General features: G+C 45.7%; 1 long non-coding RNA gene across 3 annotated transcripts in view; it reads right to left on the reverse strand.

The window, feature by feature from the left end:
• Positions 1-14,513: 14,513 nt before the first annotated feature.
• The window catches only part of LOC111750089 (uncharacterized), a 50,698-nt gene continuing 39,646 nt past the window's right edge, over positions 14,514-25,565 (reverse strand). For 2 of the 3 annotated variants that reach the window (XR_002785259.2, XR_010317835.1), the window contains 3 exons: positions 24,060-24,169; positions 21,358-21,469; positions 14,514-20,110 (listed from right to left, as the gene is read on the reverse strand). This is a non-coding gene — a long non-coding RNA (uncharacterized LOC111750089). The remainder of the gene's footprint in view (positions 20,111-21,357; positions 21,470-24,059; positions 24,170-25,565) is intronic. The other variant, XR_010317836.1, reaches the window with a different exon arrangement.

Raw genomic sequence — 25,565 nt, forward strand, 5'->3', positions numbered from 1 at the left:
AGGAGTGTTCAAATGTTCAGAGAGGCTATGTGACTTTCTGAGATTACACAGCAGGCCAATGTGGCCTTTCCGTGCTCCGTTCTTCCCACTGTACCACATCACCCATCCGGGATGTACCCAAACTATGCAGCATGCCCCCCAAAAAGAGCCAATTCCAAGACAACCATGGAGTTATGGGTACACACCCACACATTCCACATCACAAGATGGATGGCTTCATGGGGCCCATCACAATCTTTTATTGGGAAACAAACTGCTCAGAAAACTACATTGGAATGCATCTCATTTTAGAACTACACTTATTTACAACAATTACTTTTGCTGTGAATCGATTGCTGTCAGGAAATCAGAGTTGTTCTGAGTTGCTGACAATATTGGTCATGTGCTGGTTGCCTTTCTTGCTGCAGCATTTAAATATGATGTATTGATTAGCAGATGGATTCCTCCTGGATATTGTGACCAAAATGAATTCTGGAAATGAAGCACTTTAAAATTTGTCTCACAACCCAAAGTCACCTCAGAATATTAACAAAGTCAAATTAAGAGAAGAAACTAGACTATGGTTGATGGCTCTGGGTTAATTCTTTGGATATCTATGATTCCATTATTTCCATGACATTTTCATCCATCTATCCATTCGTCATTCAAAGAATTACTGAACACCTATTATTACTAAAAATTGCACTCGCCATAGGCACATGGCAATGACTGAGAGACGGTCATTTTCCACAAGGAACCCAGATTTGTAAATAGAGATGAGTTTCACACCTGACTCTTCCATTGCCTTGCTAAGTGATTTGTACATTTTCATTCACAAGGCTTTTTATACCTTCCATCTGCCAGTTTGCCATCAATTAATGAAGAAGCATTAGTAGAGTTAAACATAAATTGTTCAAAATTATATAATTAACGGCACTCCACATCAATGAGGATTTCTAGTGAAGATCAGCTTCCCAGGGGCCCAGTGGGGGCAGTCAGCCTCCAAAAGCCAGCTTATGAATGAATTCACATCAATTCATCGACATGAAATGGCATTTAGTTATATCATAAAACCAGTTGAGTATATTCCTGTCAATTTTATAATTATAACCAATAGTTCTATGACAAATATGCATTTACATACAAACAGAATAATTTGTGTACATAATTTTATAGCAGGTTTTGATAGGGGATACATATGGGTGACCTCAAAATAATGATCTTTGAGGCAAATAACAATGGTAAAGTCAGAGGTGGGAATAATCACAGTTTGGGTGAAGTGTTAAGAATCTAAGTTGGCACGTTGTAGAGAAAATTTAGTTGAGAAGGGCAGACAAGGTAACTATGAGTAAGTCAGATACTCCCAGAAAGTGTAGTCACTGTACCAAAACCAAGAAGGGCAGGTTAGGACCAACAGTTTCATAAATAACCAGGTAGAAAGAGGGTTCAACAATTTGTGTTGCAAGTTAATGCATTAACCAAATCCCCTAGGAGAATAGCTGATAGATTAAACTGCTTATATGGCCCTACTAATTACAACTAGATGTTAATGAAGTTAATCATAAACTGAGGCAGGGCGTCATGTACCCAAGACTTAATGTACACAGGGGTGAAGATTGCAAGAACATGCCTAGAAATCGCATTGGCAAAGCAGGTGAACCTAGGCTGAGGGAGCCAGCCTGGACTGGGAAATCCGGCTCACCTTGGAGAACGCTGCGTCCTCTCCCAGAATCCATCGGTCCAGAGGCTGCGACTCAGTGCGCCTCGGAATGAGATCATTTCTCTTTTGAGTTTGAAAACTGCAATCCCGGAAAAGTGCAAAGTAAGTTTTATGGAGATAATAAAATTAAAAACTGCGATTTTTACAAATGGGTTTAAGTATAGCGATTTTTCCCAAGGCGTTTGAAACCAAAACACCAAACCAGGGTTTAAAACCAAACCAGTTGCCATTGAGAAGATTCGAACTCACGGCAACCCCATGTGTTGCAGAGTAGAACTGTGTTCCACAGGGTTTTTAAGGCTGTGACCTTTCAGAACAGATTTCCGGGACTTTCTTCTGAGGCACCTCTGGGTGAGCTCGAACCATCAACCCATCAGTTATTAACTAAGTGCTTAACCTTTTGTACTACCCAAATCATAGGTACACTGAAACAGGACAGTTTGACTAAAGATGTGTCATGCATTGAATTGTGTCCCCCAAAAATGTGTGTATCAATTTGTCTGGGCCTTGATTCCGGGTATTGTGTGATTAGCCACCATTTCGTCATCTGATGTGATCTTCCTATGTGTTGTAAACCCTGCCTCTATGCTGCTAATGAGGGGGAATGGGCGGCAGCTGTGTCGATGAGGCAGGACTCAAATCTACGGGATTGGATTGTGTCTTGAACCAGTTTCTTTTAGGATATAAAAGACAGAAGCGAGCAGAGAGAGGGTGGACCTCATACTGTCGAGAAACAAGTGCTGGGAGCAGAACATGTCCTTTGGACCTGGGGTTCCTGCACAGCAAAGCTCCTAGTCCATGGGAAGATTGATGAGAAAGACCTTCCTCCAGAGCCAATGGAGAGAGAAAACTGTCCCCTGGAGTGGACACCCTGAATTTGAATTTTTAGCCTACCTTGATGAAATAAATTTCTCTTTGTTAAAGCCATCCACTTGTGATATTTTTGTTACAGCAGCACTAAACTATGATAGGGTGTAAATTTTTAAAGAAATTTGATTTCTAAGGTTCTAATTTTTTATTAACCAGCTGTAATTAGTGTTTAAATAGTTTAGAAAACAAGTTAATGGATTTCTAAGTGTAATAAAGTGGTTTTAAACCAATTACAAGTTGTAGTAGCTGGTCCACTGAAATAAAACAGTGCAGGGGTGACCACGGACCCCAGCAATAAGTGAAAGAAACAGCAGAACTAACCATGGCCAACCAGACCCTACAGACATGCAACCAAAAAAAAAAACTCACTGCTGTCAATTCCAACTCATAGCGACCCTACAGGATGGAGTAAAACTGCCCTGTAAGGTTTCCAAGTAGCATCTTTTGGATTTGAACTGCTGACCTCTTGGCTGGCAGCTGAGCTCTTAACCACTGTACCACCAGGGCCCCCCTTTAAATCACGTCCTAGCATAGTCCCCTCCCAAGTTGACCTTGGGATTGTCCATGTGACTTGCTTTGGCCAATGGAACGCAAGCAAGCACAACATAAACAGAAGCTCAGTAAGCTCTTGCACACTGAGTCTTGTCCTCTTGGACAGCTCCCTTTTGGAAACCAGCCACCATGCTGTAAGGAAGCTCAGGGGAGATTACCAGATGAAGATATCTAGCCCCCTCCCGACATGCAAGACCCAGCTGCATGCCTGCCAATGCAGCCACATGAGTGACCTCAACAAGTCCATGTGATATAGAAGAACTATCCAGCTGAGCCCAGTCAACTCACAGAATTGAGGAAGGATAAACCATCGTTGATTTAAGCCTTTAAGTGTGGGGTGTTTGTGAGGTGGCCATAGATAACTGACACTGCATCACCCGACTTTGTCTTGGGAGAAGCTAGAACCTCAGTTTCAGAGAGGATTTTTCAGAGCCCCGTGTCCACTGGGGTAGGATACCGCCTTCAGCTTGCTTCCCCAGAAGCTAAGGGGAAATTAGACAATAGAGGTTCAGAAGGACTCTAAGCTGGCTTTCAACCAAAGATTCATTGAAAAAGAAAGAAGACACTTGGCTGAGGAGGGGTGGTTAGAATTTGGATCAGGGGAGACGGCGAGGATGGAGCAGGGGCAATCAGGGCCGAGAATAATCCAAGGAGGGCCTGACCTCAGGAGTCATACAATACATACTGGTGGTGTAAGGAAGAAGGGGTTGTCCAGAAGAGCCGCAGTTCCAAATATCCCATCCTGCTCTTGGTTCAGAAACCCTGGTGGCACAGTGGTTAAGTGCCACAGCTGCCAACTAAGAGGGCAGCAGTTCGAATCCACCAGGCACTCCTTGGAAATTCTGTGGGGCAGCTCTACTCTATCCTAGAGGGTCACTATGAGTCGGAATGCACTCGGCAGCAACAGGTATTTTTGCTTTGGCTCTTAGTTCACCTACATGACTCTCAGGCCACGTCTGTCAATGTGGGGCCCAGAAAACATGCTCACCAGGCAGAGCTGCAATAGGGGTGAATCTTCTTGCTGCTGCCAAAGTGGGTGAAATGAAATCAAATAAAACAAATTGTAACGATGGCATGGGCCCCGTCTTCTGGAGTGTTCCAAGCCCTTTAGTGTTCATCATCTCACAGCATCCATCACCGTCCTGTAGGGGGGGACGTGCAGGGGAAGAAGCTTCGCTGTAAAGATGGGAGACTTTCCCACAGCCACACAGACCATCAACAGTAGCCGCGGGGCCAGAAACAAAGCTTTTCTGCGTGACCCCTCTATCACTTCCTGCCAGATCCTAAAAAAAATGGGTCCTTGATTCACGGCCAATGCGCCTCATGTGCGGTCAGCACACATCAGTCAGTGGAGGCTTGCTTGCTGCTGTGACGCGGGGCAGGATTCAGGGGAGCCTCCAGACTAACCTGGACTAGGAAGAAAGACCTGGCCATCTATTTCCGAAAATCAGCCAGTGAAACTCTATGGACCACAACAATCCAGTTCCCAGCTAATCACAGGGATGGCACAAGACCAGGCAACGTTTTCGTTCTGTTGTGTCCGGGGGCCGCCGAGAGTCAGGCGCTGACTCAACGACTCAACGGCAGCTACCAACAACAATAACAGCGTACAGAGAGGAGAGCATCTTTACCTGAGTCCCCGTGGAATGGGAAAGAAACGCAAGCGGAGGCGGGCGGGGGGCGGGGGGCCGGGGCAAGGCGGCCTGGTGCTGGTGTCTGGCCAGAAGCCTGGCGTAGAGCAGCAGGTGGAGAAGACGCCTATGAAATGTTACACTCCATGCCGCCTGGCCCAGATCTGTGCCACCAGGCACCACGTTCCACTCCCTCTGCTGGCCTCTGCTCAGCCCCAGGGCGTTCCACGGATCCCGGAGGTTCCCCTGCCCAGCCGGTGAGCATTCGGCTGGCTGCCACAGCCCAGTTTCCAACGGTCAGCTGCTTTTCTTCTTGCAATAAACTCAAGTTTGGGCACCCAGCCTCGGTCACTGATGCTGGAATGAGAGGAAGGAGGCTTACTGTTTTAATAAATTCTCACAGGTACCTTTTCAGCCTCAAACCAAGGAGCTCACAGGCTACTGGAAGAGGCAGACACAGTGGAGGAAATGAATGCTCTGTCCCAGAGGGTTGTTTATAATATACGTACCTGCTTCCCCTCATACCAGACACGTTACAGTTCGCCTAACAACCCACCGTTCCACAAAGATGCCAGGCCGTTATACAACCCTGAGACTTGGCACGTGTCTAGACAATTTTTCCTATATTTCTCCACCTGTTGGACTCCTTTACGTCCTTCAAAACCCAGACCAAATGTCCCCTACTTTGCTCTGGGCTCATCAGGCTCCTCCACCCTATCCACGCCAGGAAGGTATGCCTGCACAAGACACCTACCCAAGCCAAGATCCTGAATCATCCTTCTACCAGTGAAAACTTCGCCAATGAGCCAATAACAGATTTAGACAGCTTACAGCAGCACTTTGGAAGTTCACATTCCTGGCATGGCTTTCGGATGTGAAAAATTGAGGGTCTGCTTTTAAAATCAACCTGCGTGCACACACATCACAGCATCTATGCTGAAATATTTTGAAGTAAATTATATGCCATATACCTCTCTCCTTTTTTATTGAATTGGTGATGATTTTTTTTTTAAACAATTTTTCCAGTTGTTCTGGATTTTATTTTTAATAGGAAGTGAAATAAAATGTATGATTTTTTGTTTTTGATTTCAAAATTACAGAAACACACTATACACGAATATCATATTTAACAGTTTAAAACAGCCCTTAAAAATTCTTCTTAGAGGGACTGTATTATACGAGGAGAAAGCACAGCTATCCAAATCAATAGCCCTCCCTCGACTGACGCAGTTATAGACTGATGACCTGTTATTCATAAACAGACTCCAACGCTAATGGGCTGCTGAGCTGACCTCACACAATCTTTCTACCACAGCAAATTCAGGACATGGGCTTAACAGGAACGTGGGGCATATGAAAAACAAGAAAAAGGAAAAATGTTTCAAAGCTTGTTTACATGAAAATGGAAGATGCATTTAACAGTTTGAGTGAAGGATTTGGGTGGATCAGCTCATAAGCTGATGGCTGGACAACTTAATTTTATCCAAGGAAATGGTCAGGATAGTAACTTTATTTAACTAGATGTGTGTTTATGGCACGCTGAAAAAAATAGGTGCTACTGGACAGCCTGATCTGTATGCTTCAGTCAGCCTTTGCTCCATGCAAACGGCCCAACGTTCGGTGGCTTTAAAACCACCACCATTTATTATTGTAGTTCCCATGCCTGCGGGCCAGCTGGGTGCCTGCTGGTCTAGGTTGGGCTTAGCTGGTGGCAGCTGGGCTTGCTCATGCCAGTGCAGGTTGGATGGGGATTCCACTCTAGCCTGGATTTGGCTGGGGCACCTTAGCAGGAGCAGCCCTGCTTCACGTAGCTTTCATCTTCTTCAGGGACAGCAGGTGAGCCTCAGCATGTCCTTCTCTTGTTGACCGCAGAAGCACAAAAGGGCAAGTAGAAATGTCAAGTGTTTTTTCCAAGTCTCTCCTAACATCCGATTGGCCAAAGCAAGTCACGTGGCCAAATTCAGACTGAGGAGCAGGGAAATGTAATCTGCTTCTTGACAGGAGAAGATAAAAAGTCACAGGGCAAAGGGCATACCTAAGGGTGGAGTGAAGAGTCGGCCACTAATGCAATCTACCCCACATACCATCACATACTCACAGCATAGCACTTGTAGGGTGTGCCCCAAGTACATGTCTTCTAAACAGCTGACCCACTACATGCTTGGCTGAGTAAACAAGGGGGAAGGCTTGGCAGAGGGCCTGGGAGTTCCTTGTCATTCCTGGCATCTGTTTTCTCCCCGTATGTGTGCCTCTGTGTCTGTTCTGTCTTTTTACAACACACCACTCCAAAGGGATTAGGTTTAGGGAAGCACTTTATTCTGGTATAATCTCACTAGCATAACAAAAAAAAAAATTCCTATTTCCAAACAGGGTCACATTTACAGGTACAGGGGTTAGGACTTCAACCCATAAAAATCCACTGCCATTGAGTCAATTTGGACTCATGGCAACCCTATAGGACAGAGTAGAATTGCCCCATAGAGTTTCCAAGGAGTGCCTGGTAGATTCAAACTGCCCACCTTTTGGTTAGCAGGACATCAACATAACTTTTTTTTTCACAGGGGCGGGGGGCAGAGAGGGGCATGATTAAACCCATAACAGTTGGATTAGGTAGCTCCTCTGTGGGATTTCAACCAGCTCACCATTCCAACACCTTAAGTGGCCAAACTGCCAGGCCCCAGAGCCTGGCCTGCAAAGGAAGGTTTCCTTCCAAATATGCAGTGGTGCTGTGATTTAAGCAATATCTATCAAGCTGTTGTTGTTAGTTGCTGCCAAGTCAATTCCAGCTCATGGTGACCCCAGCGTGTGGAGTAGAACTGCTCCACATGGTTTTCAGAAGTAGATCACCAGGTCTGTCCTCTGAGGAGACTCTGAGTATGTTTGAGCCACCAACCTTTTGACTAGTAGTCAAGCACTTAGCTGTACACCGCTCAGGAACAAATCCTCTGAAGCTGTTGTGTGCCATCAAGTGGATTCCAATTATAGCAACCCTATAGGACAGAGCAGAGCTGCCCCATACGGTTTCCAAGGCTATAAATCTTTACGGAAGCAGACTGCCACATCTTTCTCCTGAGAAGCAGCTGGTGGGTTCGAACCACCAATCTTTTGGTTAGCAGCCAAGCACTTAACTAGTGCACCACCAGGGCTCCTTTCTCTGCAGCTAGACTGCCTGAATTTGTAATCCTGACTCCACTGTGATCCTGACTCCATGTTTACAAGCTGATACCCTGGGCAAGTTCTAAAACTTGTCTCAGTTTTCCCATTTGTAAAACAAGGATGATAACACCTACTTCACACACCTGTTGTGAGGCTTAAATTAATACATGATAGGCAGTATTGTCTTTTAAAACGTGCAAAGCCATGTTCCCATTAGACTCCATGGAATCTGACTTCTCACAAGCCTAATTAGTATTTTCATTTTCTCCACCCTGCCTTTATCATGATAAATGGAGAAAAGATTGAAGTTGTCAAGGATTTCATTTTACTTGGATCCACAATCAACAGCCATGGAAGCAGCAGTCAAGAAATCAAAACACACATTGCATTGGGCAAATCTGCTGCAAAGGACCTCTTCGAAGTGTTGAAGAGCAAAGATGTCACCCTGAAGACTAAGGTGCTCCTGACCCAAGCCATGCTATTTTCCATCACATCCTATGCATGTGAAAGTTGGACAATGAATAAGGAAGACCAAAGAAGAGTTGACGCCTTTGAATTGTGGTGTTGGCGAAAAATATTGAATATACCATGGACTGCCAAAAGAACAAACAGGTCTGTCTTGGAAGAAGTGCGGCCAGAATGCTCCTTAGAGGCAAGGATGGCGAGACTGCGTCTTACCTACTTTGGACATATTGTCAGGAGGGATCAGTCTCTGGAGAAGGATATCATGCTTGGCAGACTACAGGGTCAGCGGAAAAGAGGAAGACTCTCAACGAGGTGGATTGACACAGTGGCTGCAACAATGGGCTCAAGCATAACAACACTTGTAAGGATGGCGCAGGACTGGGCAGTGTTTAGTTCTGTTGTGCATAGGGTTGCTATGAGTCGGAACCGACTTGGCGGCACCTAACAACAACAGCCTTTACATTTTGACAGTGTTTGTGTCAGTTAAAGTAGGCTGGTCTCCTGCAAAATCCAAATATCAGAGGTGCCTGCCATCTGGGTTCGCAGGCCTGTCCTTTGGTCCTTACATGCTGCTAACACTTGTTTCAGGAAGAAAGAGGGAAAAGAAGTCTGGTGGAGAAATGAGTTGCTACAAAGAAGTAAACCTCGAGAGTGCTGCACATGCAAGGTGCACCCTCTGCATCTCCAGAGGGAACGATGCCCCAGGCCCAGCGCCCCAGTGACAAGGCACAGGCACAGCAAAACATCAGAGCTCCTTTCCCCCAGTTAGCTTGTTACCCTCCAGCCTCCACTGATGGTCATCAGTGTCAACATTTCCCATGACTCTTGCCTTTTAAAATGCATTTGGCACAGTTACAACCTCCCGTGGAGCCTACAGGGTACGCTAGGCACACGATCTGCGACTCACCCTCTTCCTGCCCTAGCTGTGTTTGTAGCAAGAGAGACCAACACCATCTGATTGTCCTTAGCAGCTACTACAGCACTTGGAACATTCTCGGCACTCAGGAAACATCCACTGTGAGAAGGAGAAAATAAAAGAATAAATATCTCCATTCTCCCCTGACAGCACATGTCTGGGAGAGGTTAAGCAAGACCATCAGGACCCCACGTTTAGAGGTGCATGTGGACTCTCTGCAAGAGTTTCCATGATAACGTTTAATACAGAGTATTGGAGTTAGAATGACTTTGTTGTTCTAGTTAGGTGCCACAGAGTCGGTTCTGTCTCACAGCGACCTTACGTACAGCGGAACAAAACACTACCCGGTCCTGTGCCATCCTCGCAATCATTGCTATGCTTGAGCCCTTCGTTGCAGCCACTGTGTCAATCCATCTCATTGAGGCCGTTCCTCTTTTTCACTGACCCTCTACTTTACCAAGCATGATCTCCTTCTTCAGGGACTGGTATCTCCTGATAACACGTCCAAAGTATGTGAGATGGAGTCTTGCCACTCTTGCATCTAAGGAGCATTCTGGTTGTACTTCTTGCCAGACAGATTTGTTCGTTCTTCTGGCAGTCCACAGTATATTCAGTATTCTTCGCCAACATCACAACGCAAAGGCATTATTCTTCTTTGGTCTTCCTCAATTCACTGTCCAATTTTCACATGTGTATGAGACAATTGAAAATACCATGGCTTGGGTCAGGCACACCTTAGTCCTCAAATGATTTCAAAGATCTTTTTAATCAAAACCCCTTGTTTTACAAGATGGGGAAACTGAAGGCTTGAGAAGCTAAACATGTTCATCAGGTGACCAGGATCATGAGGGCACATAAATCCACTTGTCTTAAAGAAAACCAAACTCGTAGCCATCAAGTTGATTCCGACTCATAGCTACCCTATATGACAGGGTAGAACTGCCCCATAGGGTTTTCAAGGAGTGGCTGGTGGATTCAAACAGCTGACCTTTTGGTTAGCAGCTAAGCTCATAATCACTGCACCACCAGGGCTCCCCACTTACCTTAAGCAACTTTAAAGAAGTTGGAATGTTTTGTCTCGTTCTGGAAAAGACAGCATTAAGTGGGGGAAATGAGACTTAATTTTTAAGTATCTGAAGTGTTAGTACATGAAGAAGAGCTTCCTAAGGGACCGGAACTGTCCAAAGAGGAAACAGTCGCCCCCTAGAGGCAGGGAGTGAGTGCTCCATCACTGGAAATGGCCAAGCACAAATTGAGCAATAGCTTAGGGAAGAGAGGCATCAAAATGGAGGCAGAGAAAATGGCTAGAATGAGAAAGACAGAAAATACCAAATGTTGATAGAATATGGAGCAACTGGAACTCTCAGGCACTGCGTGTGGAAAGGCTAATGGTACAACCACTTTGGAAAACCATTTGGCAGTTTTTAATAAGGTTAAACTTACATATAACCTATGATCTAATAATTCCAGTCCTAGGAATGCAGTCAACAGAAATGGATCTGTATCTTTTACCAAAAGACATATGTGAGAATGTTCGTGCTGAATTACTCACAATCCCCAAATTGGAAACTACCCAACAGCTCATCAACAGTAGAATGCATAAATACATTTTAGTGTATTCACACAATAGGATATTACACAGGAGCCAGAAAACTTGAAAAGCCCCAGATAGTATTTTTGCTTTGCAGACCACATAGTCTCCATTATTACGGTTGTTGTTAGTTGCCATCGAGTCTGATCCAACTCACAGCAACCTTATGTATAACAGGACAAACCATTGCCCAGTCCTGCACCATCTTCATGACCACTGGTATGTTTGAATGCATTTTTTTGGCTATTGTGTCAATCCATCTCATTGAGTGTTTCCCTCATTTTCACTGACCCTCCACTTTACCAACCATGATGTGCTTTTTCAGTGACTGGTCTTTCTTGATGAGTGTCCAAAGTAAGCACGTCAAAGTCTTGCCATCCTTGCTTCTAAGGAGCATTCTGGTTGTATTTCTTCTAAGACTGATTTGTTCATTCTTCAGGTAACCCACAGGATATTCAGTATTTTTCACCATCATCTCTTCTTCTGTCTTCTTTTTGAATTCAGAACTTCAAGACTAAGACACACTAGGAAAAAAGGCCTGGCAATCTCCCTCCAAAAATTAGCCAATGAAAACGTTATGGTTTCCATTGCACCTGCTCAGTTCTGTCACTGTAGCATGAAAGCAGCCAGAGACCATACAGAAATGAATAGGCTTGGTTGTGTCTGGAAAATAAACCTTTATTTATTTTTTTTAAATAATATTTTATTGTGTTTTTGTCAAAAGTTTGCATAGCACATTGGGTTCCCATTAAACAATTTCTATACAAATTGTTCATTGACATTGGTTATATTTTTCACAATGTGTCAACATTCTCATTATTTCTGCCCTAGTTGTTCCATTTTCAGTAACCTAGCTTCCCTGTTTCCCCTCTCCCCGTACCTTCTCATCTTTGCTTTAGAGTAAAAGTTGACTATTTGGTCTCAAATAGATGATTTCTTTTTTTTCCCCCCACTTCAAAGCCACTTTGTGTGTGTGTGTGTGTGCCTTAGATGAAACGTACAGAGCAACTTAGTTTCTCGTTCAACAATTTTTACACAAATTGTTTTGTGACATTGGTTGCTATCCCCGCTATGTGTTAACACTTTCCCCTTTCACACCCCAGTTCCCCAGTTCCATCTGTCTGTTTTTCCTGTCCCTTCCTGCCTTCTCATCATTGCTTTTGGGCAGGTGTTGCCGTTTTAGTCTCGTATACATGACTGAACTATGAAGCATGTTCCTCACATGTGGTATTGTTTTATAAACCTGTCTAATCTTTGGCTGAAGGATGAACTTTGGGAATGGCTTCAATTCTGAGTTAAAAGGTTGTCTGGGGGCCATAGCCTCAGGGGTTCTTCCAGTCTCTGTCAGACCAGTAAATCTGGTCTTTTTATTTTTATTTTTTTAATTTGAATTTAGTTCTACATTTTTCTCCTGCTCTGTCCAGGACCCTCTATTGTGATCCCAGTCAGAGCAGTTGCTGGTGGTACCTGGGCACCATCTAGTTCTTCTGGGACCAGGCTGATGGGACTCTGGTCCATTAATCCTTTTGATTAATATATCCCTTATGTCTCTGATTTTCTTTTTTATTGTGCTTTTAGGTGAAGGTTTACAGAGCAAATTAGTTTCTCATTAAAAAATTATTACACATATTGTTTTGTGACATTGGTCGCCAACCCTGTGATGTGTCAACACTCCCCCCTTCTCAACCTTGGGTTCCCCATTTCCATTCGTCCGGCATTCCTGTCCCCTCCTGCCTTCTCATCCTTGCCCCTTTGCTGGTGTGCCAATTTAGTCTCATATACATGGTTGAACTACATGTATTATTGTTTGTTTTATAAGTGTATCCAATCTTTGACTGAAGGGTGAACCTCAAGAGTAACTTCAGTACTGAGTTAAAAGGATATCCGGGGGGCATACTCTCTGGGTTTCTCCAGGTGTCTTTGATTTCTTCTTTGTCCTTTGCTCTGGATGGAATGGGACCAGTAGATGTATCTTAGATGGCCATTCACAAGCTTTTAAACCCCAGACGCTACTTACCGAAGTTGGATGTAGAATATTTTCATGATGAACTTTGTTACGCCCATTGACTTAGATGACCCCCATGGCCATGGTCCCCAGCCCTCAGCCCCAGTTATGTAGTCCCTCAGGGTGTTTGGATGTGTCTAGGAAGCTTCTATGGCTTTGCTTTGGTCAAGTTGTGCTGACTTCCCCTATATTGTGCACTGTCTTTCCTTTCACCAAAGTTAACACTTAGCTACAGTCTAGTTAATAATTTCCCCTCTTTTCTTTACCGCTCCTGTCCCTCACAATCATCAAAGATTATTTCTTTCTGTGTGTAAACCTTTTCTCAAGTTTTTATAATAGTGGTCTCATACAGTATTTGTTCTTTTGTGTTGACTTATTTCATTCAACATAATGCCCTCCAGATGCAACCATGTTGTGAGATATTTCACGGGTTTGTCATTGTTCTTTATTGTTGGGTAGTATTCCATTGGGTGTATGTACCATAATTTGTTTATCCGTTTATCTGATGATGGGCACTTAGGTTGTTTCTGTCTTTTTGCTATTGCGAACAATGCTGCAAGGAACATGGGTGTGCATATGTCTATTTGTGTGATGGCTCTTATTTCTCTAGGGTATATTCCTAGGAGTGGGATTGCTGGATCATACAGTATTTCTGTTGACAAACCTTTGTTTACAAAAACAGATGGAAAGCCAAATTTGGCCATCAGGCTGCAGTGTAGTTTGCCAATCCCTGCTATACGGCAAGGGGAAGGAACAATCTAGAATTGCTTGCAACAGTATGGATGAATCTCACAGTGTTGGAAGCTTGAAAGAAGCCAAACCCGAGTAGTTACCGCATGATTCCAGTAATAAAAAGTATAAAAACAGGCAGAGCTACTATCTAGGGTGTTGGAGTCAGGGTAGTGGTTATCCCCTTGCAGCTGGGGTAGGGGGAGGAGTGGGTGACTAGAAGGGAACATGAGGGGGCTGCAGAGATGCAGTTTCTTATCTGCGTCCTGAGTACATAATGTGTTCAGCTTTTGAAAGCTGATCAAGGTTCACAGTCATGATATGTGTACTTTTTTGGTCTATTTAAAAGCTTTTCAATAAAAAGTTGAAGAATAAATAGGGGCAGGGGAGCTGTTGGCCTATAAGTGAGTCTCCATGAATTTATGATGCAATGGCTAGTCCCAGATTTCATAGCTAGATAATAGCAAAATTGGGACTGAAACCCAGGTTTCCAGCTCCCAGAAAGGAGAGGGAACTCATTTTTAATGTTTCCTGTGTGCAAGACACAGATGATAACATTTAATACCCGTAATAGTGCTCAGAGAAGGAACTCTCATGTTCATTTTGGCAGAACAGAAACCTGGGGCTCAGAGAGGGTACAAACATCTCCGGGATTATACAGCTAGTCAGCACCAGCTGGAACGGCATTTGAACCCAGGTCTGTCTGATCCCAACTCCATGTAAAGCTGCCTCTTAGGGCTTTAAATGCACATACGCTATTTCTTATGTATTACCATGAGTATAAAAATAAACTAAGTCCCACTCTAAGAAATATTATCTACTTATCACTGTCAGCAGCTAAGGCTGCTAAATCTTATGAGGGAGAACCGTGCTGGCTTCTTCTTGGCCAGTACCGCCACGGGGCACAGCTGGAACAGGCCCTGGCCTCTGCAGGCATTTTCTCTGTGGTGTCTCCCTCTGAAGCAAGCAGGGGAGGAGGGAGAGTGGGAACCAGGCAAGGTGCTGGGCTCTGCAGGACCCACAGTGGGGAAAGGCTGGGAAGGCAGCCCCAGTGAGGGTGAAGGGGCTGGTCACAAGCTCGGCGTGTCCAGAGGGTATCTAGAAACCACGCCCCCTTCAGGAGTCTTTGGTCCTCACGTTTGAGTCTGCCTCTGTTATGGATTGAATTGTGTCCCCCAAAGAGATATGTTGAAGACCTACCCCCAGAACAGGTAAATGTGACCTTGTTTGGAGATAGGGTCTTTCTTTGAAGATGTGATCCATTAACAATGTCATACAGGAGTAGGGTGGGCCCCAATCCTTTCTGAGTGGTGACTTATAAAAGGGCAGAGACGGAGGGGGAAGACAGATACATGTGAAGACACATCTAAAAGCCAACCAGCATCTGGGGTAACCAGAAGCTGGAAGAGGCCAGGAAGGGTCTTCCCGTAGAATGGACAGACAGAGAGCATGGCCCTGCCAACACCCTGAATTCAGACACCCAGCCTCCAGAACTGCGAGAAGGTAAGTTTCTGTTCTTAAAGACACCCACTTTGTGTTATTTTGTTATGGCAGCCCTAGGGGCCTAGGACAGACTCTGACGTGATTTTCTCTCTCACCCCTACCCCACCCCAAAACTGGTTATCAAATGAAGAGAAAGGCACCTCCTGAGCCAACTTAGAGAATGGCTTAGGGTGAAGGTCACTCACCAGCAGCCAGTGGGCTGAATATGGCTAAAGTCAGCCCTTCTGTTTTTTTGCGACAATTTCAATTAGTTCCCAATGGATAAAAATGAGGATATTTCATGGAACCATCAGGATTTCTGGCCTCATTGGGGAACTCCGATCTGCTAACATTGGCCCTGTATTTCTAGATCTGCCAGAGTTCAGCTGTATACAAACTGAGGCTGGAGACACGCACCTTCTTCTCTGGGGCTCCCTTGTTAGAATAACCCAGTTTTGTCACAGCTAAAGTGAGCCAAGGTCACCCTTGTATGTTACCTGTCTGGCATTTGGGTTATTGGAGTTTGGCATATCGAGGGGAAAACTGCAGGCTGTTAAAGTTGGAATGGCCTTAGAAACAACTTAGTGCAATGGTTTTCCAGGGGGGCTCCTCAGAGACCTTTCTGTCTCTGGGGTGGAGGGGCTTAGAGGAGATGGTGCTATGTGTGGCCAGGGCTCTGGACCCCTCGCTGCTGCTTCTTCACTTTTATCTCCTGGACCTATTGGGCTCATCGCACAAGATTCACTTCAGTAAGGTGGTCTCTGGATAAAAAATGTGTGCAAACCACTGGACTTGTCCAATGGCTGCCTTTAACACATGAGGAAACTGAGGCTCAGAAGGGAGATGACTACCTGAAGGTTGTTGCTCAGACGTGAAGTTGGTCCTGTATGTATTGATTGTCTTCCTGGAGTTTTCTCTACTTGCTGTTGTTGGGTGCCATCGAGTCGATTCTGACTTACAGTGACCCCAGGTAACAGAGTAGAACTACCCAATAGGGTTCCCTAGGCTGCAATCTTTATGGGGAAAGATCGCCAGATCTTTTCTCCCATGGAGCCTCTGGTGGCTCTGAATTGCCAACCTTTCTGTTAGCAGCCGAGTGCTTAACCATTGCACCACCAGGGCTCTTTTCCTCTACTAGAACACCCCAGTTCTCCATTGGTTTCTCATCACTGGCAGTTCCTTATGGCATCACTCATTGCCCACATGACTTCCAAGAGCGCCTCCCTCCACCTGTCCAGGGCTGCCTAGTTCACCCGACAAGCTTTGTCCTGTCCACACCCATCTCAGAGGAGCCGAAACCTTCTCACGTCAGGGCTCAGACAAAGAGGTTTAATTAAAAGACAATAAAGGCATGTGGACCTTACAAACATTAGCTCTCTGCGATGCTTTTGGGAAATGAGAATCCTGCATGAAAACCTTCAGCTTTTGATGTGCTCACCCTTGTTCTAGAGTGCTGGGAAGGCGGTGGAGCACCTCAGGCACCCACCCCTGCTTTAGGAGGCCATTTCGGGATTCTGCTATGAAGCTACTGTCTGTGTTCAGTGTGCAGGCTCAGAGCACTCAGCCCTCCAGGAGCAGCTTCTATGCTCAGCTTTGGGCTGCTCCTGCCATTCCAGGCTGCTCCTCCCATCCCAGGCTGTTTCCACTCCAGGGTGCTCCATCCATCCGGGGCTGCTGTCTCCACCCCAAGGCTACTCCTTCCCCTCCAGGCTGCACCCTCCAGCCCAGGCTACTCCCTCCACCCCAGGCTGCTCCCACAACTCTAGGGTATTCCTGCCACTTCAGGCTGCTCCCATGCTCTTGTGACCAGTCTTTATTTTTTATTTTTTGTGGTAAATATGTATATATATATATAATATATATAATGTATATATATACACAAAACTTTAGCCATATCAACATTTTTTTGTATGCACAATGAAACGACATTAATTACATTCATCATTCTGAACAACCATCCCCATTATTCATTTCCAAAATTTTCCATCGCCCTTAACAGAAGCTCAGTGCCCCCTAAGCAATGACAAGTCTTTATTTGTAGGAAAGATGTTGTCATGAATCTTGGCACCTCCCCTGAGCGGCTGTGTCCTATATGACGTCAGTGGCTTTCTTTCAGTAGGTTGGCCATACATCATATATACCCGTAAATGTTTATGTCTAATTATCTTGTGGTGGAAGCTCGTCATCTTGGCAGAGAAGATGACCATGGACAAGCACTGTGGGACAGTGTGGTAGCTCAGGACGGGGGTGGGCCTGGAGCCCGGAGAGTGAGTGCAGAGGAGGGACAGATAACCCTTCCTCCCTCCCCTGATTAGGGCAGCATCTCAGAGGAGCTGAAACCTGAGATGTGTCTTGAAGAGCAAGCAGGTACCTGATAGGAGGCGGGGCATCCCCAGCAGAGGGCACAGCAAGGGCAAAGGCGTGAACGGACATCAGTTGTGCAGGGAAGGGCTGGTGGCTCAGGGTGCTGGCATGCAGCTATTGACAATGAGACAGAAAGACCTTTTCAAACCAAGAAAGAATGAAGACAAGCAGCAGGCTTAGCCCGAGGGCATTACAGATGGCCAGGAGGGAAGCAGCAACCTAATCCTCTTATCAGATCACTGGCGCCCCATCCCGCCCCCACTTCTTTCTGCTCTGTCCCGGAGTTCAACCGTTCAGCATCCAGGGCCAGTGACCCACACCTGTCATTGTTCCCTGTGTAGTCTGTGACAGTAGAAGTGAGGTCACATGGGCACAAATGTCCGCTTCTCACCTATTCCTACTCTATGATTTATTAGGGGGGCTGTCCACTTTAGGAGTTGGAATCGACTCGACAGCACTGGGTTTGGTTTTGGCTTTGGTCCACTTGGAAACCCTGGTGGCATAGTAGTTGAATGCTACGGCTTCTAACCTAAAGGTCGGCAGTTCAAATCTGCCAGGTGCTCCTTGGAAACTCTATGGGGCAGTTCTACCCTGTCCTATAGGGTCGCTATGAGTTGGAATCGGCTCGACGGCAATGGGTTTGGGTTTTGGTCCACTTTATCCTCCTTCGCATATCAACTTCATCCTAAGTTGGGCCTTTATGATCTTGGAATGTCAGAGCTGGAAAGATGTTAGAGCCAGGTCCTCTGAACCCACAGCCTTGAGGGGTGATATGAACATCCAGAAATTATATACAAATTTTGGTTAGTCTGGGCATTTTTCCTAGGAAAAAGCTCCCGAGTTTTCATCAGAACTTCCATCTCTCACTCCTATCTGAGTACTCTCCCATGAGATCACTGGATTTCCAATCCTGCTTACTTTGTTGTCGTTAGGTGCTGTTAGTTGGCTCTGGCTCATAGCGACCCCATGGATAACAATGAAATGTTGCCTGGTCCTATGCCATCCTCACAGTCGTTGCAGTGACTGTGTCGATCCATCTCGTTGAGGGTCTTCCTCTTTTTCGCTGACCCTTTACTTTAGCATGATGTCCTTCTCCAGGGATTGGTCCCTCCAGATAATGTGTCCAAAGTAAGCAAGATGAAGTCTTGCCATCCTCGATTCTAAGGAGTGCTCTGGCTGTACTTCCACCAAGACAGATCTGTTCCTTCTTTTGGCAGCCGTGGTATATTCAGTGAGATATTACTTTATATCCCATTAATTATTCAAGCAAACAATTTAGTTTCCCTCAAAATAGGGACAAAAACCCATTTTGTGCACAAAGACGATTGCCCTGCTTCTGCTCCTATCAAGGTCTCTTAGCTGTTACTGTAAACATTCCACCCAATTACGATACTTTGAGGACTGACCTACCAGGGCTAGGAATCACCTTGTCATTATCTCAGCTCCTCTAGTTTACTGTAGCTTATATCTCAACTTCTTATGAACATATTTGGAGAAGGAAATCATTTTGCGAGCATCAGCAAAGAAAACAAACATGGTAGAACTCAAATCTTCCTTCAATGGCTTCACCCAGCCTCCTCCCTTGTGGTACAGTGGTTAAGAACTTGGCTACTAACCAAAAGGTCTGCAGTTTGAATCCACCAGCTACTCCTTGGAAACCCTATGGGGCAGTTCTACTCTGTTCTATGTGGTCACCACGAGTCGGCATTGACTCCAAGGCAACGGGCTAGTTAGTGGTTTCGCCTAATCAGCAGCCTTCCCTGGGAATACTCTTGTTGCCTCACTCACAGGCCGTCTGGCCTTGGACAGGCCCAAATCCCCTGAGTGTCTGCCTCCTTATCTAGAAATGAGATTGATAATGGCTATCTTGGGAGGAGCTGGTGAGGATTAGCTTTTTATTGGCTCATTAGTCCATTAATGCATGCAAAATATGTGAGCACTGACTACGTGCTAGAGATGAAGCACTGAGCAAAAGCAGACCCGAGCCCATTCCTCAGGGAATTGTTATCTAGTTGGGAGAGGATATCAGCCACTTTCTTTGAGTAAGTTGACCATATATCAACTGCACCCATAAATGTTTATAAAGTAATGATCATGAGTTAGACACTGTGCCTACTTTCAAACTGGAATAAATGCCATCAAAGAAATCACACAGCTCCCTGTGAGTGGGGGAGAAAGTTGCTCAGGTGAGGGTGGGGGGCAGAGAGGGAAGGGTTCCCTCCAGAAGAGACACCAGAGCTGAGAGCTGACCAGTGAAGGAGGAGGTACCAGGCGGAAGCAGAGGACAGCACTCCAGGCAGAGAGAAGAGTGTGCCAAAGGCCCTGGGATGGGACGGCCCGACATGGCTGAAGGACCCACGGGAGAGGGGTGTGAGGACGCACAGGGCCTACACTGAGAAGCAGGCTTCAGTCATCCATCCTCCAGGAAACCTGCCAAGGGAACAAGCTCGGCTGAGGCTGCACAGTCACCGTGATCAGCAGCACCCTCAGGACACTCGGTTGGGGGAGGACTCCTGTTAACAGGGTTTACAGTGAGTTTGAGGGGGGTACAGCTGAAGTCATTCTCTCTTCCTTCCTTTGTATTGTGAAATCCATCTGTGAACCACCTCGGAAAGGACAGCACCACGGACGCTTTGCAACTTGTAAGAATCTATTAGAACAGAGAAGAATACTCTTATTTTCATCATCTCACCTTGCCATCAGGAGTCCCTGGGTGGCCCAAATAGTTAAGCACCAGGCTACTAACCAAAAGGTTGGCAGTTCAAATTCACTGAGAAGTGCCTTGGAAGAAGGGCCTGATGGCCTGCTTCCAAAAACTCAGCCACTGAAAAGTCCACAGAGCACCGTTCACACATAACACACATGGAGTTGCCATGAGTTGGAGTCTACTCAAGGGCAACTGGTTTGGTTTTTGTTTTTGTTTTTGTTTTTTAACCTTGCCATCAGTCCAAAAAAAAAGTGTATCAAGCATCTGCAGACTGGGAGTCAATAGTGTGCGTGTGTGGTAGTGGTGTGTGTGGTGTGTAGTGTGTGTGCGGTATATGCTGTGTGTGTGGTAGGTGTGGCATGTGGTATGTGTGGTATGTAGTGTGTGTGTGGTATAAGCTGTGTGCGTGTGCTAGGTGTGACATGTGGTGTGTGTGGTATATAGTGTGTGTGTGGTATAAGCTGTGTGCGTGTGGTATGTGTAACATGTGGTGTGTGTGGTATGTAGTGTGTGTGTGGTGTGTAGTGTGTGTGTGGTGTGTAGTGTGTGTGGTATATACTGTGTGTGGTATGTAGTGTGTGTGTGGTATATGCTGTGTGTGTGGTATGTGTGACGTGTGGTGTGTGTGGTATGTAGTGTGTGTGTGGTACATACTGTGTGTGATATGTAGTGTGTGTGTGGTATATGCTGTGTGTGTGGTATACGCTGTGTGTGGTATGTGTGACATACGGTGCATGTGATATATAGTGTGTATGGTATATGCTGTGTGCATGTGGTATGTGTGACATGTGGTGTGTGTGGTGTGTAGTGTGTGTGTGCGGTATATACTGTGTGCGATATGTAGTGTGTGTGGTATATGCTATGTGCGTGTGGTATATGCTATGTGCGTGTGGTATATAGTGCGTGTGCGGTATATGGTATGCGTGACATGTGCTGTGTGGTATGTTGTGTGTATGTGTGTATGCACACATACACAGGCTCATGATACAGGGCAGTATGAGGGTAAGGAATGGAGAAGAAAGTGTAGGCATCTGTGATCAGATGAGAAGAATCCACCATTTGGAACTGGGGTAGATTTCTGTTTAAGATCTGAATCTGCTACTAATTAGCTCTGTGACCTAAACCAGGTCACAACCCCTCTCTGAGCCTTAGTTTCTTGATGGACAAAATGAGGATAAAAGCAATCCTACCCTGGGGTGTTGTGAGAGTCAGATTCCTGCATTCTTTCATCTTCTGGTACCAAATGCCACAGCTTCCAATGGGATATGGGATATGCCTCTGCACACACTGAGGTCCTAGATGCTGGGAGGAGACAAACAAGGAAACAGGTCATTACAAAGGAAGCCATGGGGTATGATGGGACTAGAGATAGAGGTAGATGAGTGCCTGAACTTGGATTCTGCTAGTGCCCTGCTGATGTCATTTGCCCTCGTTATCCCAACTAAACCAAAAGCCAAACCCGTAGCTATCAAGTAGATTCTGACTCCTGGTGACCCCATGTGTTACAGAGAAGAACTGGTCCATAGGGTTTTCTTGTCTATAATTTTTAAGGAAGCAGATTGCCAGGCTTTTCTTTTATGGTCCCACTGTGTAGGCTCAAACCACCAACCTTTAGATTAGTAGCCAAGCACAGGCCATTTGTGCTACCCAGGGACCTATTTCAATTGAAGGTGCCTCATGTCTTTTACCTGGGGTCTTTGGCCACTGCAGTCCTCTCTTCCCTGCAGGCTGGATGTGAGGGGGAGTTAATGCTGCCAGGAGCAGCTCTCCATCCATGAATGACAGTGGTGTGTCAATATCCAGCTGCCTCAGGCCTTGGGTGGGCTAACTCAGAGGTAAGTGTTAACCCTATTTCTTAGAACCTACCGGTAGGACTACACTCCAGTTGCCCACGATGACGACTTGCACAGCAATGGACCCTTCATGGACTCTTTCCCTTCCTTGTTTCAATTCCCCGTTTCCTTACTTGCTGTAATTATTCCCCAATTAACTCCTAGCACTCAAATCCTTGAGTCAGAGACTGCTTCTGGAACAACCCACTGTCAGACTAGGCACCTAATGCTGCCGAGGAGGAGCAGGAAGATATTACATCTGAGCTGAGAGACATCCTGAATGCAGGCACACCTGCCCAGCCCTGAAGGTAAGGCACAGGTAAGGCATCAGAATTAGCATCACTGTTAAGAGGAGAATAAGCCAGCACTACTCGAAGTGAGGAGCTTAGCTGCTAACCAGAAGGTTGGCAGTTTGAATCCACTAGCCACTCCTTGGAAACCCAATGGTGCAGTTCTGTCCTATAGGGTCGCTATGAGTGATTCAACAGCAACGGTTTCGTTTGGTTGGGTACATGAAGTGTAGGAGCCCTGGTGGTGCAACAATTAAGCATTTGGCTACTAATCTAAAGGTTCGTGGTTCGAACCCACCCACTGTCTCTGTGTTAGACCTGGCGATTTGCTCTCATTGTCGTTGAGTCAATTCTGACTCATGGCAACCCTATAGACAGAGTAGAGCTGCCTCATAGGGCTTCCAAGGAGCTGCTGGTGAATTTTAGTTGCTGACCTTTTGGTTAGCAGTCGAGTTCTTAACCATAGTGCCACCAGGGCCCCCCATAAAAATTACAACCTAGAAAACTCTATGGGGTGGTTCTACTCTGTCACACAGTGTTGCTATGAGTTAAAATCGACTCAACGGTACCTAGCAACATGGTCCTTGAGCTGGTGCAGGCGCACGATTTGTTCCCAGTTCAATGGCAGAAAGTGAGAGTAAGCATCAGTCTACAACAGGTCAGAAATTAAATAAAACAAAACTCACAGACCTTTATTACAGAGAGTTTGAGAAGCACTAGTTCAGAAAACCTAGTTCTCTTCTTAGCCACGTTTTTCTGTTTGCTGTGTCCATAGTCAGAATAAGCGGGGCTTTGTCCCAAGCCTTTTCTAGCATAGGTCAACCCAGAGGAAGAACAAAGCACAAAGGCTCTCACATGGAACTTAGCCTCAGGCTCCTGAAACCATGGAATGCCCTGGCCTTTGGAAGGACCTCCGGCCTCTAGCTTTCCAAGGACTCAGCTTATGTGCTTGATCCCCCCCACCCCAAGAAGGCTGGGGAGCCACCTTTCTAATGACCCTTGGCACAGACAACCAACAAGCTCCAGGAAGCCAATTAGCAAAACAATGTCTGAAGTCCTAGTGACAAATAACATCAGTATTTTACCCACCAGACCCAACTTACAAACACAACTTTGAACAGATTTCTAATAGGTTGGGAAGTCATTAAACTTGACATACAATCCCCATTCCCCCCACCCCACATACAACAACCAACAGAGCCCGGGGCCTTTCACACAGGAAGTGCTCAAGAAAGTTTTTAAGTGGGTAAATGAAAAAATATGATTTTTTTAAATTGTAAATCCAGGCCCCTTTCCAACAGAATTCAAACATTCCCAAGTATTTTCCCCCACCCCTCCCAAAACACAACTGCCTCCCACCTGTCTGAGTCCTACTTCCTGTCTCTCCCCTATACCTCTTGGCCAAGTTCTTGAAAGAACGATCTTCAGTCTATCTGTACTTCCTCATCTCCTAATTATTCTCAGATCACCTCACTCTGGCTTCCGCCCCTGTACTCCACCGGAGCTGCTCTGGCCAAGGTCTCTAGCAACCTTCTCCGTTGTTAAGTCAAATAAACACTTCTCAGATAGAGTCTGTATTTTACTTGCCGTCTCTGCAAAGTCTGGTGCTATTGACCACTTCCTTATTCTCTAAATACTCTCATTCCTTGGCTATCATGATGTCACACTTCCGTCTCCTTCCTACCCTCTGGACTGCTCCACCCCAGTCAGCTTTGTAGGTCTGTTTTCTCCTGCCTGTTTTTCACATGTAGTATTTGCCAGGCATCTTACCTATGTCTCCCATTCTCCTCATGCATGCCCTCCTGGGTGATGGAGACATTCACCATGGGTTCAACTGCCATCTATAGGCTCGTGGCTCCTGTAGTAGTTTCCTGAGGCTGCTGTAACAAAGCATCACAGATTTAGTAGCTTAAAAACAACAGAACTTTATTCTCTCACAGTCCTGGAAATTAAAAATCCAAAATCCAGCACAGCTGTGCTCCCTCCAGGGCCTCTATGGGGGAATCCGTTTCTTGCTTCTCCTAGCTTCTGGGGTTGTTGTCATTCCTTGGCTTGTGGCTTAATCTCTCTGCTCCTTCTTCGCATTGGCTTCTTCTCTATGTGTCTCTTTTTGCCTCTCTTATAAGGATACATGTGATGATATTTGGGCCCAGCCTGGATAATCCAGGGTAATCCCCTCATCTCAAGATCCTTAATTACATCTGCAAAGATCATTTTTCCGAACAGGGTAACATTTACATGTTCCATGGAACAGGACATGATATCTTTGGGTGGCCGTTATCCAATCTACTGAAAATCAGTTGCCAATGAGTCGATTCCAACTCATGGTGACCACCTACTCCTTAAATCCATATCCCAGTCCAGACCTCTCTTCTTAGCCCCAGAATGATATAGCCTGCCTGCTTGGTTGTCCCACAGGCACCCAAAACTGAACACACCCAGAACATAACTTACCATCCACCTTAGTCTTACTTTTCATCCTGTGGTTCCCATGTCCGTTGAATGGCAGTACCATTCTACTAGTTACTCCAAAAAGAAACAAAGATACCATTTCTTCTGTGCCTTACCAACTCCTCAAGCCAATCAGTGAGTTCTTTAGAGTCTTCCTCCTAAACATTTGATCCACCAGCTTCTCCCCGCCCCACTGCGAAGGTTCAGGCCACCGTAATTTTGCTCTTGAACCACTGAGATAGCCCCTTAACTGGTCTCCCTGCTTCCAATCTTGCTATTTCCAATCCAGTCTCCTCTCTGAAACCAGGGTACTTTTTCTAAAAAAAGGTTTGTCTGACTTTATTTTTATGTCAGGACAACACTTTTGCCAAATTTAACCTTCCCAGACCCCCTGTATCAACCAGCTAAGAGCAGTGGTGGAATCACTGGCTCAAGGGACTCCTCAAGCAACCCTAGGACTCTATGGGACAGTTGAAAACTGTCCTAGGGGTAGATCTGATTACATCCCTCTCCTTTTTAAAATGCTCTGAGCTCCCCACCATAGTCCGTTCCAATTACCTAGCATGAGCAGCCTTCCCATGAGCTGGCTCCTTCCTGCCTTTCTCTGGTAGACACCGCTCCACACACTGGCTTACTTCTGTTTCCTGATCTCATCCTACTCTCTCACTGCAGGCCTCAGGCAGGGGTTCCCTGAATGCTCTCCGTCCCCTTGTTCTCCAGGCAATTTCTGCTCACCCTGTAGGTCTCAGCTTCGATGTCATATCCCTGGGCAGACATCTCTGACCTTCTGAAACTGGGTGAGGGGATCTCTTAACACACAGTGCT

Source organism: Loxodonta africana, chromosome 14 (assembly GCF_030014295.1).
Source record: "Loxodonta africana isolate mLoxAfr1 chromosome 14, mLoxAfr1.hap2, whole genome shotgun sequence".
Lineage (NCBI taxonomy): Eukaryota > Metazoa > Chordata > Mammalia > Proboscidea > Elephantidae > Loxodonta > Loxodonta africana.